At 37.8% G+C, this 19,038-nt stretch overlaps 1 non-coding gene across 1 annotated transcript; it reads left to right on the top strand.

The window, feature by feature from the left end:
- Positions 1-17,180: 17,180 nt before the first annotated feature.
- On the top strand, positions 17,181-17,287 carry LOC113284786. Its single transcript, XR_003328397.1, has one exon. It is a non-coding gene; the product is annotated as a small nucleolar RNA R71 (small nucleolar RNA).
- The last annotated feature ends 1,751 nt before the right edge of the window (positions 17,288-19,038 follow it).

Here is a 19,038-nt window from a genome sequence, read left to right as displayed (position 1 = left end):
GATAATCTTTATCAAAAGTACTTTTTGTTGGAAGAGAAATTTGCAGAGTCTGAAGCAAGGTTTAACTCCCAGCAAACAAGTTTTGACGACAGAGGAAGCGCTCGAGAAAAACGCCTTGAGGCTGATTTAGCTGCTGCTCTTGATAAAATCAAGATGTTGGAAGATGACTTGAAAAAGTTCAATACTAGTTCAAGCAAATTAACCACTATGCTAGGAGCAAGTAAAAATCATCGTGATACACGAGGATTGGGCTATAAGGGAGTAGATGCTCCAAGTACTAGCAAAGAGGTAAAATTTGTCAAGGCTAGTGATTCTTCTCACCAAAAGGTTTCCACTGATGGAAAAAGTGAAATACCTTCTACGTCAGTTAAGGTTCAAAAGAGCAAAGTATATCAACCTCCAAAACCAGCACACATGAATCCGAGTAAGAACGTTCCTTATATTTGTCATTATTGTGGAAACAAAGGTCACCTGGAAAGGAGATGTCGTTTTCGTATAAGGAATGCAAAACTTCATGATATTCTTGTTTGGGTATCAAAAGAAGTTGTTAAACCGGGATCATATGTTAAGGATAACACTCTTGACATTACAGGTTGTAAACTTCCAACCTTTAGGAAAAGGAATCAGTGATGTGATAATCCTAGATTTGCCTATAAACGTCATACGAAGCCTTTTCACAATCGTAATGGTTATCAAAAGGATAACTTCGTAAAGACGAAGACAAGATCTGATGCTTCAATTGGAGAAAGATTAACTTGCAAAAGAATAGTCATTCCAATTCTCTTCCGGAAAATCTTGAAGAAAGTAATGGTAAGAAGGTTTCGATCGTTCCTAAACGCACTCAAAAGTGGATACCAAAGAAAGTCAATGATGGTTTGAGTGTGAAAAGGAATGATCTCCCAGAAATTTCCATGACTATTGAGAAAGCAGTATCCATGATGCTGGAACTTAAAGAGTTCTTTGGGAAGATGGATTTGGATGTGAAAGTTTATAGAAGTGATCTCTTTCATGATAATCCAAAGGTCACTTGTGGTGAGCAAGACTTTTTTCACCCCAACGCAACTTGATTGTGTTGGAAGTGCATCCTCATCAAGGAATGCCCTGCTTTGTATACGGTGAGGGAAGCACCAGAATTGAGGCACACAGATTATGTTCGGTAAGGCGGTAGAATTCGATTGGATTCATCTAAAAAAGGTATGTCTATAAACTTGAGCAAGATTTGTACTTTTATTTGCTTAGAATACTTATAATAATCTAGCTTATCGTTCATTTCTACCTAACTTGATCTGTGTTTAAGGTTCTTAAATGTTTAGGTTTGAAAATAATAGTTCGGGATGTTTGGACTACATGGTACACATACCAAGTATGCATAACAGCATTCAAAATCAAAATCCAGGGGTTTAAGTTCGCAAACCCGTATGCATACTTGACGTCGATATTCGGTAAACTTGTTTTGGCCATAACTTCTTCGTCCGAACTCGGATTTACCTCATTCTTTTTGAATTATATTCATTATTGAATTCCCTTCAAAATGAAGATGAGAATTGTTGAATTTGGATGAGTTAATTTTGGTCTTTGTCCTGTCTCTTATTTTTTAGTGTTTGCTCCGTTTCGTTGCACTTATTCTATTCTCTTGGACTTGGGAACTGGGATTCTTGGAGAAATCATATTCTAAGTTATTTTGTGGTTGTTACAAGAGTGATGTTGGTGAATCACATAGAAGGAAGTTCGAGAAGGGGTAGTAGTTCACATTGCTATATATTCTTGAGTATTCACAATCATCTCATGTGAACTATGGTGCATAGTCGTCAATGACTTTGTATGTTCTTCTTTGTTAAGGAAATATTTTTATACGCTTTTGATAACCACTCTTGGTATAAATACGTGCGAAAAAGATTGATTCTACCTTCTAAGGGCAAAGATTATTATTGCAGTATTAATCATTATGATTTTGTGATATTGCAATTGTTTATGGGATATGTATTGTTTGCATCTGTGAACTTGAAGGTCCCATATGTTGTCAAAAGTAAAGTCGTTCATGAATCGGTATGCATATTGATGAAAGGACGAATGGACTTTTTACATATACAAAAGTTATGCCTATGCAATCATGTATTTGATGGAAAATAGGATGATATCTTTTGTTTGACAAGGATAAAGTCTATTATGTTGTTATGATGGAAAATAGAATAGATCCTTGTATGTTATCCACGGTATTGATCTTCATTGATCCATTTTATTATGTTTTACCGTGAAGGCTCCATTGTGTGTCTTATGTTGAGCACCTTACAACTAAGTCGATTTACCTTGGTTTTGTTGGTTGTTCCATAAGATGCTATATGTCGAGCATTAGGAACTAAATTAATCAACTAGTTTGGTTATTTAGTTAGTACTCCATAAGTCTCGGGAATGACATAAAATGGGGGATAGGTCTTTTGAACTTGTGTTTAATGGTAATATCTTGCGGGGTGTGCGGCTGTGGAATTTTATAGGGGTTATCTTGTATCTTAAAACTCCTTGATGAATGCATTTAGCTTCGGCTTTATGATTGCATCTAAATTAAGTTGGTATGTATTTTTATTTTAGTCTATGAAATGTCTCTTGTGGAAATTTCATTATGATCACGTTCTCGTACCTTTGCCAATTTTATTGACAAAAAGGAGGAGAAATAATGTAGTTCACACTACAAATACATATGGTTTTAGGATCATTGTGTAAGGGGGAGTGGTTTCCATGATCGAGATGGAGTATTGACTAAGGGGGAGTGATACATATCACCATAGTATTATTGTTAAAGTCGTGATACAATTGGACTTTGATATTACATAATAATACTATGACACTGTATAATACTGATCGAGAATTTCTCTCATTGTTATAGCTATGGATCTTCAACAACGGTGATGTTAAACTTACAACCTTTGGGATCATTGGAGTACTTGGAAGGACGAAGATTTCAGGGAACGTTGAAGATTAGACTATGGAATAGGAGCCACTAAGGTTTATCTTTTTTGTATTCCATATGTATTAATAGTTTTGTCACTAAAACTGACAAAGGGGGAGATTGCTAGAGCACAGCTCGGTCGACCTCGCATGCGTTGTTATCTCAAGCATGTTTGTCAATGTTAGTGATCAAAACTATGAGTCCTGATTTCTTGCCTACATAGCTAAGTCTCGGACTAGGATAGAAAAGTGTAGTTGAGCTCAAGGACTTGATGGAAATTCAACGACAATGACGAAGATCTACACAAGGAACCGTGGAACTTCATCAACAAAAAGGTATGTGGAGACTTGAACTTATCTATCACTCAAAAGTCTATCTCTTCTATATCCTCTTTCGTATGAGACAAAAGTCGTATGCTATATAGACTAGATCATATACATTTGACATTTCGAGCTGAGCATTCATTGCTTATCTTTTATCTCGAAATCATGTGTTGGTAAAGCGTTTCTCTTTGATCAAGTTTATCTTCACCTAGTGACGAAAGTCATGAAAAGTTTCAATCACTTTGAGAATTGCTCTGACGTGAATCGGTTTGTGAATAAAGGCTACACAGCATCCTCTGAGAATGTCTCAATGATTGAAATGAGAGTTTAGATTACATAACCATGTATTCCTTGAACCGAAGTTTTCGAACTTTGTTGATCAAGAGAAATTGGGAGGATTGTGGAATTGGCTTTCCAAGTCAGCGAACTGTCGGAAGTTCTCGACCGAGAATTTCTGCTGGGATTTTCCAAATACTCTTTTGTGTGCTTAGTCCGCGAACACAGTCCGCGAACTGGCGGAAGTTCTCTTTCCAAGAATTTCTGCTGAGTTTGGAAAACTCGACCGATTAACTTAAGTCCGCGAACTTGTTTGTGAACTTAAGAGGTTATGATCTAAATATGTGCTCTCACATGAAACATTAAATTACTAAGGAATGCTTTTTGCAAACCGTGGCTATAATGTTCATGAGTCGATTCAATCGAATCGAATCATCTTTGCTTCAATTGTGTCTTGTGTAGTTACATAAGATCTCATAGAAATTGAACAACTCTGTAACTAGTTCATTTGAGTCAATTGAACTAGTTATGGTGAAGAAGAACAAGGTTAATATGAAATGCTCATATGGTTAACCTTTTGGGTTACTATGTTGAACCGACATACACGTACACCTTTGGGCATGGTTTTCACGAACCCAATAAACGTCTACCCAAGTGTGTGTGACAAGCTAAGTTTTCGATCTAACGGTTGAGAAATATTAGCTTGAATCTAAATCAGGTTTTCATCTAACAGTGAATAAGGATTGCTTTGTAACTAAGGCAAAACCCTGATTTGAAGGCTATATAAAGGAGACATCTAGCATTGTGCAAAACTAATCCCTACACGTCTGTGTGATACTAGTGCGCCCGCTAGAGTCGATTTCCATTAACCTTTGATTTTCTTCTCTAAAATCAGGTTAACGACTTAAAGACTTCATTGGGATTGTGAAGCCAGACCGATACTACTTTATCGTAGTTGTGTGATCGGATCTTGCATCTTCTATCGTATGAGTACAATCGATTGATTGGCTTGAGATCGTGAGAGTTCTCCGATAGGAAAGATAAAGAAGTCACATCGTTTCACTGTTTGTGATTCATCGACAATCCGCTTGTGTAGTCGGGAAGGATTGTAGAGAGGTGATTGATTAATCTAGGTTGTTCTTCGGGAATATAAGACCGGATTATCAATTGGTTCTTGTTACCTTGATTTTATATCTAAAGATGGAACAAAACCTAGGGTTTATATGTGGGAGACAGATTTATCCTTTTATAAACTTTTCTGTGTGAGACAGATTTGTTTATTATCAAGTCTGCGATTTTGGGTTGCAGGTTGTGGGTGAGATCATCTAAGGTAATCAAGTGCGCAGTATCCTGTTGGGATCAGAGGCGTAGGAGTACAAATGTACCTTGGATTGGTGGAAGACTGATTGGGGTTCCATTATAGTCCAGTCCGAAGTTAGCTTGGATTAGGCTAGTGTCTGTAGCGGCTTAATACAGTGTGTATTCAATCTGGACTAGGTCCCGGGGGTTTTCTGCATTTACGGTTTCCTCGTTAACAAAATTTCTTGTGTCTTTGTTATTTCTTTTCCGCATTATATTTTTTATATAATTGAAATAATACAGGTTGTTCGTTAAAGATCATCAATTGGAAATCCGACCTTTGGTTGTTGATTGATATTGATTGATCCTTGGACATTGGTCTTTGGTACCGTCCAAGTTATCTCTCTTTGATAAAGACTCGTAGATTTCCATTTGCTTGAGTAAATATCAAATCGAGAGGTTGAGATATAAACTCTTTGATATATCTTTTTATTGATTGAGTCTAATTGTCGGGTTGATTCTCATAAAAAGTATATTGGAGTTTGTCCATACAGATTGCTAAGCGAAATATTGGGTGGTGTTGTTAGACCTCCACTTTTTCAATTGGTATCAGAGCAGGCAAACACGTTAAAGACCTTATAAGTCTGTGTTTGTAGCGATCTGATTACGGACGAGTCTATCTCTAATAACGTACACGGATTGATCTCAATATCATGTCAAACTTGATCTCAATATCATGTCGAAACACTCGCGAATCCCCTGCTAGCGAGTTACTGTATTCCTTTGTTTGCATATATGTCGAGGAACTGAATACGGCTGCTTTAATTTCTTAGTAAATGGCAAAGACTGGCCATATAAGATAAGGGTTCGGATTTCATCACCGTTCTCTTCTTGCACGCCTTAGGAAAACGATACTTATCGCGAACCTAAGCTTTAAAATTTGGAATAGAAAGAAACCTATAGGGTAACGAGCTTAGTAGGAAAGTCGTTCAAAAAATATTGGTTACCCTTTTAAGCATACTTCGAAGTTCATGATGGTTTCTGTGAGTTGAATGCGTGACTGCGCCGCCTTGTAATACCGGTGAGGCCTTGGGTATCAAAGCTCCACTGAGCTTCCCTTGCCTCTATTCAACTTACTTTGACTCGGATTGATTCCAGAGGGGTTTTCTTAAATTGAAACGAATTCCCTTTTGAAGGATTAGAAGCTGGTCTAGAAACAATCTAAGTGGAGCCATCATGCTTTTTGTTTGCTATAAATCAGTAGGTTTGCTGTGGTGGAGTCAGCCTTGTTTGTGTTTGCTTATATATTCCCTTCCTTTTAGGATTTTTCTTTGTATTTTTGTTTTTCTAGTGTATGCCCGAGGTCATTAGAGAGCGGGCTTGGAAAAGAAACACTCTAGGTCGTTTGATTAGTGACAAACCTAGTAGTTCTTCTTGTGAAGGCGGGGAGCTCGAAGACTCTTCTTTTGAGAGCCCTGTTTTTGGAAATTTCAGCTTTGAAAACTTGACAATTAGTGAAGAAAGTACTCCTAGTCCTTTGGTAATGCCATAAATGGCAACTTTGAAAGCTTTGTTAAACCCAACTAGGACCTCTCGTCCGTCTTGTATCAAGTTAGATGAAACTGAGGCAAATTATGAACTGAAACCTGGGACTTTACAAATGCTCCCAATGTTTTTAGGAAAAGAGAATGATAACCCCTATTTTCATGTTAGTGAATTTGAGGAAGTTTGTAGCACTCTGAAAATTAAAAACCTAAGTGATGATGCGTTGAAACTTAGGTTATTCCCCCTTTCCTTAAAATATAAAGCCAAATCTTGGCTGTATAGTTTGGCCTCTGAGTCAATTGAAACCTATGACCAACTTACTTCTGCCCTTATACATAATTTTTTACCAAGGCATAAAACATCGTCTATTAGGACACAAATCTGTACTTTTGCCCAACAAGAGGGAGAATATTTATATAGGTACTTAGAAAGGTTCAATGACTTGATATCTCAATATCCTCATCATGGTTTGGAGAAGGTTAGGTTAGTTCAGATCCTCTATGAGGGTTTAGATTGTTCAACAACAACCATGGTTGAGTCCTTATGCATAGGTGGGTTTGAGAATAAAACTGTTGATGAAGCGATGACATTTTTGAATGAAATCGCCGATAAGACCCAACAATTGGAAAATAGTAGGGAACCCCAGAAAACAATTCTTCTAAGTAGAGGAAATGTTAATAGGGTAGAAGGAACTTATGAGTCAGATGCCAAAATAGCAGCTATAGACAAAAGGTTAGAAGCCTTAGAATTAGGTCATTCTAGTGGTAGTAGTGGAAGAAATGAGCCTTTTTGGGAAGGCCTTGTTGTTGAAGAGCAAGACAATGCTCTTTATAACAACACTAGGTTTGACAACCGACAGAAGTTTGACCCATATTCAGAAACCTATAACCCTGGCTGGAGAAACCATCCAAACCTTTCTTGGTCCAAGGGACAGAATCAAGGTCAGTCTAGTAATGCTCAGGTTCCCACAGGTTTTGGCTATACTAAGAATCCTTCAGCTCCGGCACAGTTTCAGAACCCTTCGGATAAGAAGATTATGAGTTTAGAAGAGTCTCTTGCTTTGTTAACTCGTAATACTGTGCAGTTTCAGCAATCTGTTGCTCAAGGTTTAGAAGAAAATAAGATAATAGGTCAGGCTAACTCTCAGGATATTTCCGAGTTGAAAAACCAGGTTAGTCAGATAAATGAGTCTTTAAGAGAAAGAGGTAAGTTTCCTAGTCAGACTCAACCCAACCCTAGAGGAATTAATGAAATGGGTGAAAGACCATCTGATCATGTGAATTATGTTACAACCCTTAGGAGTGGGAAGAAAGTTGACAATAAGGTTACCATGCCTGAAAGTGAACATGTTGTAGTTCACCCTTCTGAGCCAGAAAATGAGGAGACTGATAGAGTCTCTAAAGAGACCAATGAGGGTCCTGTTGAGCCCGTCTTTGTTCCCAGAGCCCCGTTCCCCCAGCTGCTAGTTCCAACTAAGAGGGAGTCCAACTTTAATGATATATTGGAGGTTTTTAAGGAGGTAACTATCAACCTACCATTGTTGGATACGATTAAGCATATTCCCGCTTATGCCAAGTTTCTTAAGGACTTGTGTACACGAAAGCGTAAGCTTAGTGTCCAAAAGAAAGCCTTCCTAGCTAGTCACGTGAGTTCCATTATTCAGAATACCACTACTCTTAAGTATAAAGACCCAGGGTCCCCTACCATTTCTTGCACAATAGGTAAATACCGTGTTGAGAAAGCTTTGCTTGACTTAGGAGCAGTGTGAATTTACTTCCATACCATGTGTACCTCAAGCTAGGACTTGGTGATATGAAACCTACCCAGATGACACTTCAGTTAGCTGATAGGTCCGTTAAAATTCTTCGTGGTGTGATCGAGGATGTTCTTATTGAGGTCGACAAGTTTATTTATCCAGTGGATTTTGTTATCCAAGATACCCAACCTGTCCCTGACCCAGAGAACCAGATACCAGTGATTTTAGGTCGCCCATTTTTAGCAACATCCAATGCGATCATTAATTGTCGAAGTGGCATTATGAATTTGTCTTTTGGTAATATGACTATTGAGCTGAACGTCTTTCATATTAGTAAGCTACCCTCTGAACTAGATGACTCGAGCATAGAAGAGGTAAACATGACAGGAACATTAGTCGAGGAGTCATTACCTAACATTTTGTTAGAAGATCCATTAGAGAAATGCCTAGATCACTTTGGGATTGATTTCGATGATGATAATGTGATTAATGAGGTGAATGCTTTGTTAGATTCAACCCCTTTGTTAGACACTAGTAACAGATGAAAACCTAAGTTCGAACCACTACCAGTTTCTAAGTATACCCTAGTTCCTTCATCAGAAGAGCCTCCTAAGTTGGACCTAAAACCATTGCCAGATACCCTGAAGTATGTGTTTTTAGGCCCGTCTGAGACTTTACCTGTGATTGTTGCTTCCGACTTGGATAGTGATCAGGAAAGTAGGCTAGTGACCGTCCTTCAAAACAACAAAGAAGCTTTAGGGTGGACCATGGCAGACATTAAGGGTATAAGTCCTACTGTTTGTATGCATCATATCTATTTAGAGGAAGATACCAAACCTTCTAGGGAGATGCAACGAAGACTAAACCCTAATATGAAAGAAATAGTTCGAACCGAGGTTCTTAAGCTGTTAGATGCAGGCATTATCTACCCCATTTCAGACAGTAAGTGGTCAGCTCCGTTCAGGTTGTTCCCAAGAAATCCGGTATTACTGTAGTCCAGAATGATAATAATGAGTTAATCCCGACCCGAGTGACCACGGGTTGGCGTGTTTGTATTGACTATAGGAAATTGAACAAGGTCACTCGGAAGGACCACTTTCCCCTTCCCTTTATCGACCAAATGCTAGAGAGATTAGCTGGACATAGTCATTACTGTTTTCTAGATGGCTACTCAGGCTACAATCAGATCGTTATTTCCCCAGAAGACCAAGAAAAAACTACTTTTACCTGTCCCTTTGGTACCTTTGCGTATAGACGCATGCCTTTCGGGATATGTAACGCCCCTGCGACTTTTCAGCGTTGCATGATGAACATATTTTCCGATATGGTAAAAAAGTTTTTAGAGGTCTTTATGGATGATTTTTCAGTGTTTGGTTCGTCTTTCGATGAGTGATTGCATCATTTGTCATCAGTGTTGACTAGGTGTAAGTAAAAGAATCTAGTGCTTAATTGGGAGAAATGTCATTTCATGGTTCGATCAAGAATTGTTTTAGGGCATATCGTATCTTCTAAGGGTATAGAGGTAGATAAAGCCAAAGTTGACCTTATCAAGACTTTACAGGTCCCAAAAACCATAAGAGATATTAGGTCATTCTTAGGGCATTGTTGTAGTATTGAAAGTGGTAGTAAAAAGTTCGTTGCTCGGACTTGAAAAGATTTTTAAAACAAAAATATATACAAAATTGTCACAGGATCAAGAGACACTAGGACTTAGGATTCCACCATTAATCACATTCAATCAGTTCATATAACGACTCATAACTATTCTAGCTCTTTTGTTGACTCTTTTATTTGCCAAAAATATATTTTGTAAAACATCAATTGTAAATCACAAGCATGGTGCATCAAAAGCTCTTACGTCTAAGCATACACCATCAAACGAAATCACAACTAATTAATAAAAATCATAAAAAGATAAAAACAAGTGCAAAAGTCATAAAGAATCGATCATAGTTACCAAACGTTTGTGAAATAAGGCTTCCTCGGTCATCCCAGTGTTGGGGTTTAGCTCTTCATGGTAAAAACACAGACAAAATAATCACTCATGGCTGAATAGGTGTTTTTATTGAAGAAATAAGATGAAACAGAAATTCGCAACGCTGCCGAAGTGTTACAGCGTCGCTGTTACAAAACAGATGATGTTGTTTATATACGATAGTAACGATATGCTGTAGATAAATGACAGTTTGATTTCGCTGTAAGTACTGTGGAAAAACGACAGACTCTGCGAGTCCGTTCTTCCTTCTTCGTCTTCCTCTTCGAGCAGCAGCAGCAGCAGGTATGATTTCTGTTCTTCGTTTCTCTGCGTTCCAAGTGACCCCAAAACTCTTGATCCCACTTCTCTGACTCAAAGGAAACTCTTTTATACCCAGCAACAACTCATTAACTTCCCAAAAATCTTCACAGTAATTCGAGAATATTTTTCTCAATATTTTTTCCTGTTTTACAAAAATCATGTCCCCAAATCTTTACGCGTCTTCTGAAACTCTCTGAATCCTTCATAATCTGGATATATTCGAATCCCAGCTGTATATCTTCTCATAACGCACGTATATCCTCCAACAGAATCCAATATTCTGAAAATATTCTCACGTCTCTGTTTACTTTGTTCTCCTATTCTAGCCCAAGTTGATCGATTAAATTGCTTGTACTAACTCTGTTTAGTGTACTCAAGTCCATCCCAATGGATTTCGGATGTTGAATCTCTTCAAAACAGCCCAAGAATTCAAATCAAAAATTCATGCAGATGTGAAGAACATTTCCCGCCATTTTGAATTTTCAAATCGTGAAGAAGGGTGTCCCCCTAACCACTGTTGGGTGTCCCCTTAGTAATTTGGGCTGAAATAGTAATTTTTCTAGTTTCCTCCGGGACATTTCTGGTACATTTCTGGGGCGCCTCCAGGACATTTCTCCAGGGTGTAAATCATCATTTTTTTGAGCAACTCTTTCCATACAAGGGTATTTTCTCCAAAAACACCTAAACAAACATAAAAACACAATATTAGTACAAAAATAGAGTTCCAACAATACAGGCATTGAGGAAAAATTAGACACAAAAATGTGTCTATCAGGCATGCAGGTTTTTTTCGTCGATTCATTAAGGATTTTAGCTTGATTTCTAGACCTCTTTGCAATTTGCTTGCAAAAGATGTTAAGTTTGTCTTTGATGATGCTTGTTTAGAGGCTTTTGAGAAGCTCAAGACTTTACTCACTACCGCCCCCATAGTCCAGGCACCCAACTGGAACCTATCCTTTGAGATCATGTTTGATGCTTCAGATTATGCTATTGGTGTTGTGCTAGGTCAGCGAGAAAACAAATTACTTCATGTGATTTACTATGCTAGCAAAACTCTGAATGATGCCCAGTTAAACTATACCACTACCGAGAAAGAACTGTTAGCCATTGTGTTTGCCTTAGACAAGTTTAGACCCTATCTCTTAGGTTCTAAGATCGTCATATATACTGATCATGCCGCTTTGAAATATCTTCTGTCTAAGAAGGATACAAAACCTAGATTGATTAGGTGGATCCTTTTGTTGCAAGAGTTTTCTCCATACATTAGAGACAAAAAGGGTGCCGAAAATGTTGTAGCAGACCACTTGTCTAGGCTAGTTGTTAGTTCCCCTGATGATTCCCTTCCTATCAGGGATAGCTTTCCTGATTAACAATTTTTCTTTGTTACCCAACTACCTTGGTATGAGAATATAGTGAACTATCTTGTTACTGGTCGAATACCCCAACATTGGGGTAAACAAGATCGTTCTAGGTTTTTAGATGAGGTTAAGCACTTCTTTTGGGATGATCCTTATTTGTTTAAGTATTGTCCAGACCAGATTATTAGGAGATGTATACCTGAGAGTGACCAGTTCAGTATTATTTCCTTTTGTCATGATCATGCTTGTGGGGGTCACTTTAGTGCTAAGAAAACTGCTGCTAAGATATTGCAGTGTGGATTCTATTGACCTTCGTTGTTTAAAGACTCTCACAGTTAATGTGTGACTTGTGAATGTTGCCAGAAATTAGGAACCATATCCCGTAGGAACATGGTTCCCTTGAGCCCTATTTTAGTTGTTGAGGTCTTTGATGTGTGGGGTATTGACTTTATGGATCTGTTTCCTAATTCTTTTGGTAACTTATACATCCTTGTCGCTGTAGACTATGTCTCTAAGTGGATTGAGGCGGTTGCTTGTAAAACCAATGACCATAGGGTTGTGATTGAGTTCTTGAAAGATAATATACTTACACGTTTTGGTACACCGCGAGCTATAATTAGTGATAGAGGGTCGCACTTTTGTAATGGACCTTTTAGGCTTTTGATGAAGAAATATGGTATTACACATAAGGTAGCTACCCCTTATCATCCTCAGACTAGTGGTCAGGTAGAAGTTTCCAATAGGGAGATAAAACGTATATTAGAGAAAACAGTTAATCCTAATCCGAAAGACTGGTCGTCTAGGCTAACTGATGCCTTATGGGCTTACCGTACTGCGTTTAAGACCCCCATTGGAATGTCGCCTTATCGGCTTGTTTATGGCAAGGCATGTCACTTACATGTTGAGTTAGAACATAGAGCTTATTGGGCTGTTAAGCAGCTAAATTTTCCACTCGACAAGGCAGGAGCCCATAGGAAACTCCAGCTCAATGAGTTGGAAGAGATTCGTAGAGATGCATACGATAGTGCTAAATAGTATAAGAACAAAATGAAACTTGTGCATGATAGAAATATCTTAAGAAAGTCATTTTCTCCAGGTCAAAAAGTTCTTATGTATGATACCCGCTTGCATCTTTTCCCTGGGAAGTTACGTTCTCGGTGGACGGGTCCTTTTATTGTTCGCACTGTCTTTCCTCATGGAGCTGTTGAAATCGAGACACCGGATGGTATTAGTTCTTCGAAGGTTAACGGTCATAGATTGAAACCCTTTTTAGAGCCCTTTCCTATAGAAGATATTGAGGAGGTCCCTCTGGAGGACCATGTTTACCCTTGATTGACCATCGAGGCGATTGTATGTTGTATATTAGATTTTGATTTCTCTCTTCACCCAGGTACTATCTTTCCGACTTCTCTCTTTACTGATTCCTCGTGTTACTTTACTTTTTCGTAATGCTCTTTCATTAGAAACATTGAGGACAATGTTAGATTTAAGTTTGGGGGTGGGGAAGAAACTTTTTAGCTTTTAGTTGCAATAAATAAACTCCAGAGCCTAGAAATTTATGCTTATTAAGGTTGGCACTAACCAATCTAAGTGGATGAGAACATCTTGGTTGTAGGAGTTGAGGAACCAATCTGATTAGATGGAAACATCTAAAGAGTCTATTCATAAAAGCACATAGCTCAGGTGTTAGAATAAATAAAAAAAAAATGATAGTTTCGCCATTTCTCGTTGAATCCTAATCCTTTAATTTTTTTTAAGTGATTTGGTGGGGCACACGATTCAAGTTGTTACCATTGCTAGGTGAAATAGAGTGATTGAGATCACAAAAAAAGAAGAAAAGCTTGAGTATTGAGACCAGACCATCAGACCAACCGGAATAAATTCAATAAAGTCGACCGCTGGTGCCCTTGTATATGCCAGTTGTGTTGACCTAGAGTTAGGATTATCGACCGCTGGTCCCCTTGTATATGCCAGTTTTGTTGATATTAGTCTGACCGGTATCTCAGTACATTAGGATAGGTCCATCCTGGCAGAGGCCTTGAGACATATATGGGAATCACCGTTCACTTTAAACCATCTTTTTCTTTATCCATCTTCTTAATCTTTCCATGTGATTGGTTGACTCCGGTTATGATGTCCAGAAACTATCTGAGTATAGCTCTGTCACTTTATATGAATTTTAGTATGTTTGAGTGCAAACTCGTGTACAACAATTAGAATTTCGCATCAGGGTACTTCCTCCTGTAGTAACTGATTGTATGCCAACCAAGGAGATTCTTTAGTGCCTTCCAAGGTTCTGCGTAGATAGCTAGGGTCTGGAGTAATGGTTTTGTGGGTACACCTCTGGTAAACCCTCCCGAGATTAACTCGGTTTTATTTTTTTAGTTTTGCTCGAGGACTGGCAAATAATAAGTTTGGGGGAATTTGATAAACGCATTTATGTGTCTAATTTGTCCTCAATGTTTCGTATTGTTAGTACTCGATTTCGTACTTATTATGGTGTTTTTATGTTTGTTTAGGTGTTTTTGGAGAAGTACACTTATGTGGAAAAAGTTGCTCGAAAAGTGCTTTTCGGACACCCGGAGAAAAATTACTAAAGGCACCCTCACTTTGGATAAGGGGAAGCTCACTTGGTCACCTGCTATTCGCACCCGCGGTTTGGTTAGGGGGAGGTCATCTCCAACCTTTCAAATTCCAGTTTTGGCGGGAAATCTGGTTCTTCTTCAAAAGAAAATAGGGTTCGGTTTTGGCGAAGATTCAAGGAGACTCAATCGTTGAAATTACATGGGAAGGTCTGTTTAAGCTTAACAGGCATGGTGTGATCGCTGATTTGGGTTACAATTGGTTGGAGATTTAAATTGAAGAAGTCATGGCGTGTTTTTCTTTTGAAAACCCGATTATCTCTGTTTTGGATTTGGAGGATTTGTACGAAGATTCAGGAGCTACTGTCTGTTGGATTGGGCCTGTTGCAGCTAAACAGAAATGGTAAGTCCATCAGAATCGAGTAAACTGAGCCCCAACATGAATTTGAAGTCAAATAGGGACGTGTATATATTCCGAGAGATATTCTCGGGTTTTCACTATCTTTGGAAGGTTAGAGTGTGGCTTCAGAGTATTTTACTTCATCTGAGGCGTGTAATAACGTGTTTGGAGGGTGTACACACAATTCAGCTACGTGAAGAGTTAATTCAGGGAAGAAAATGTTCCATAAAATATTATTTTCACTGCCGAATATTTGGAGATCACTGTGAGTTATTACGGAGGATTTTCTTCACCTGTTGGGTATATATAGGGTGCTGGGTATTCAGAGAGAGTTTGGGGAGAATTACAGAGCACCAGAGAGTCGAGAAGATCAAATTGCAAAAACTCCATTTCTGCTGCTGCAAAGCTGAAGAACACAAAGAATAGACTTACCAGGACAGTCGTTTTCCAACAGTGACAACGACACTTAGCCGTGGGTCGTTTAGCAACAGTGACAATGACACTTAGTCGTGGGTCATATAGCTACAGTGACAGCGACAGTTCTCATTTATCGTTCTCTGTAACAGCTGGTTTGTAACAGAAATAAGTGTTACAAACCCGTTTTTTAATATTTTCTCTCCATTCCATCATTTGTACACCACCTTTGAGCAATAATAATGATTTCTGAGCGTGTTTCCAACATGATGAGCGGCTAATTCTCTCACAACTAAGGCAATGAGGAAGTTATTTACGCATGAATAATTGGTAATTATTTATTTTCTCTAATTTACAATTCACTCAATCACTGCTTTTGCAGAGTTTTTAATTGTTTGCAAAATTTTCTTCATTAGTTGTGATTCAATTAGATAGGTTATGCTTTGTTTAGATAATCTATGCTTAGGGGATACAATTAATTTTTGAGAATTTGCCTGATTATTTGTGAATTAAGAAATAAGAGACTTAAAAGATAATTAGAGTTTTGAATTATTTACCATAATTTATTCATGTGTAATAGTGGAATCAGTGTCTTGGTTGTTCCTAATATCTTGATATCACTTTATTTGAGTTTGTTATATTTTTAGTTTAAAAATTAAATCTAGAATCTTTTGCTTTCACAAGTCTTACGAACCTTTTTACTACAACTCAATTGAAAATCACATCAGTAGGAGGTTTACACTAGCTCCCAAATCTGGAAGTGCTTGTTTGATCATGAAATCCCCTATTATACAAGAAATAGTAGGGCATCACGGATCTTTATATTTGGGAGTGTTTAAGAATAACACTTACATGTTCCGTGAGGAATGCCTTTTTCTGCACATTATGCTTCCTTTTGACGGTGCAAAGATCCTTTATGAACTTGGTGTAAGCTGGAATTTGCTTAATCACACTCAAGAGAGGAATGTTAACTTTCACCTGCTGCAAAACATCAAGAATATCCTTACTATCATCCAATGGTTTAGTAGACAACAAACGATGAGGAAATGGAGCATGCGTTTTCTTATCAACATCAGAATTTTCATTTTCAGTATCATTGTGATAGTCACCGCCCTTGGGTTTTGGAGACTTCTCAGGTTCGTTTACCTTCATTGGAGTCTCTATCACCTTACCATTTCTAAGTGTTGTAACAACCTTAGCTTGTTCAATATTAGCATTATTAACTTCATACTGACCTTTCGGGTTAGGTTGAGTTTGGGCAGGCAATGTCCCTTTCTCCCTAACATTGAGACGTGATTCAATACATCCTATGTTATTTTTCAGTTCATCCAAAATCTGCAAGGTATTCTGATTTATTTGAGTCTATCCCTGCATAAAAGTTTTTAAAGTATCCTCAATAGTCTTCTTATGAGGTGGTACATAAGGATTACTAGATGAAGACCCTTGAGGAACATTAACATTATTCATAGTAGGACCATTTCTCCAATTGAAATTAGGGTGATTTCTCCAATTAGGATTATATATTTCTGAATAAGGCGAGCTAAAAGGTCTTTTATATGTATTCATGGCATTCGCTTGGTCATGTAACACTTCTTGAAATGCTGGGATCGTAGGACAATCCTTAGTATAGTGCTCCAAACTTTCGCAAATACCACAAGCATGTTCTACCGAGTCAGCTACCTTAACTACATTTGGTTTCTGAATAACATCAACTTTCCTATGCAAGCTAGCAATTTTAGCATTCGAATCATCTTCCTCACTCAGCACATATATTCCAGGACTAGAGCTAGCTAAGGGTTTGGACTTATTTCTATCCGTCGTGCCTGAAGTATCCCAATTCTGGGCATTTTCAGCTAGCGAATCGAAATAAGTCCAAGCATCATCAGGTGACTTATTCAGAAATTGCCCATTACACATCATTTCAACAAAATAACGCATACAAGAATTCAGACCATCATAAAAGAAGTTAATTACCCTCCAAACTTCATAACCATGATGAGGGCAGCTAGAAAGTAAGTCTTTAAATCTCTCCCAACACTCGAAAAAAGACTCATGTTCATTTTGAAAAAAATTCATTATACTTTTTCTAAGAGTGATTGTTTTGTTAATTGGAAAAAACTTTTTCAGAAACTCTCTAGTCATTTCATTCCATGTCCTAATGGTATTGGTCGCAAAGAATGCAGACAAGTCTTAGCTTTCTCCTTTAGAGAAAATGGAAACAATTTCAGTTTTACGACATCTTGAGTTGCAGAAACAAAGGGCATAGTAGCACAGACTTCATCAAATTCTTTTAAATGTATATATGGACTCTCGGAGTCTAATCCATAAAACTTAGGCAGTGGTTGTATCTGCCCATATTTTATCGACACATTTCCAGCATTAGCCGAAAGAACTATAAAAGAAGGTGTAGAAGTCCTTTCTGGCTGCAAATAATCTTTAAGGGTTCTAGGTCCATCAACATTGGTTGCGGATTCAGCAGCTATTCTAGCAGCATCAGCCTCAGCCGCTAATCTCTTAGCTTCACCTGCCATTGGATGACTAGGGTGATTCTCTAATACTGTATTAGAAAAACGGTGATAGTTACGCAGTCGATTAAATTGATCAGACCTAGAATATTGCATACACAAAAGAAACAAGAAACAGATATAATGTTACCCAAATGGTTGTGATTCCGGCAAGATTTCAGCCTAATCACAACTGAAGCAACAACACTTGTTCCCTGCACCATCCTAATGTCGCCAAGTCTTTAGAGCTATCTTACTCCCTGTTACGAAGCAACAAAAATTAGCAAACTCTAAAAATAAACTATACAAAACTTGATTCTAAGGAACACTAAACAATCCCCGGTAGCGACGCCAAAATTTCAGAGTATCAAATATAAAGAAGTATAATATAGTCGAGTTCGAACCATAGAGATTGTTGGTGTTCAAAAGAGTTTTTTTCTTAGCAAAGCAATAATATAAAGTTGAATTGTAATTGTGTTGTGAATTGCAGAAAAAAATAATTGTGAAAGAAAGAAATAAATGATTGTTGTATCTACCAAGACTTGAGGTTTCACCTAATAGTTCAAGTACTTAGATGACCAAATGATAACTCAAATAGAAGCAGATAGTAATCTGTTCTACTTGGAAAATATGGCGAATGTACCAGTAATAACTATACTGGCATCGGTCCCTATCCTGATTCTTAAGAAAATATAAGAACAAATAAGAAGTGCTACAGGGATTCCTAAGCATTCAATGTATCCGAAAATCACAATGAATCAAAGAAGTATATCAACACTCTTATCACAAATATAAATCAGAAAGCAAGAAAATGAATTGGACAAAATAACTTCAATTAATGATCAAACTCGACAATTGAACACATTAGGCTTCCCCTCTTGTCTTGGCAGAGAAGGGGTTTAGCTTCTCATAGTTGTGTAGAAATCCATAAAAAGTATTGAATGAATAATCTAACACAAAATAAAATTAACAACTAGAACTAATTAGGAAATTCAAAGAAAAGAATTCAGATTCTGGTATTCCAGCGTACCCTTCTTGGTTGATTATACTCATCCTTTATACAACAACAACTTGACTTCTTCTCTAACTACTTGATTCAAACACTTCCTGGATTTGGGGAAAACACTCCATATAGCTGTAACGTCTTCCACATATTTCTTCTCACACCAGCGGAAATAAGTTGTTGATTACCTGTATTTGACTTTATAGAAACAACTCTCTTCCTATAATTTCTCTCAATTCATTCAATGTAAACGTCAACAAAGTCCCCATATCTGTTGCCTGCAACGGAACCATGAATCAACAATAGACGCCATAGAAAACCAATTATTCTCGCTGCCA

This window comes from Papaver somniferum, chromosome 5, assembly GCF_003573695.1.
Source record: "Papaver somniferum cultivar HN1 chromosome 5, ASM357369v1, whole genome shotgun sequence".
NCBI lineage: Eukaryota > Viridiplantae > Streptophyta > Magnoliopsida > Ranunculales > Papaveraceae > Papaver > Papaver somniferum.
The sequence above is the reverse complement of the archived record's forward strand: the minus strand, read 5'-3'. Positions and strand labels throughout refer to the sequence as shown.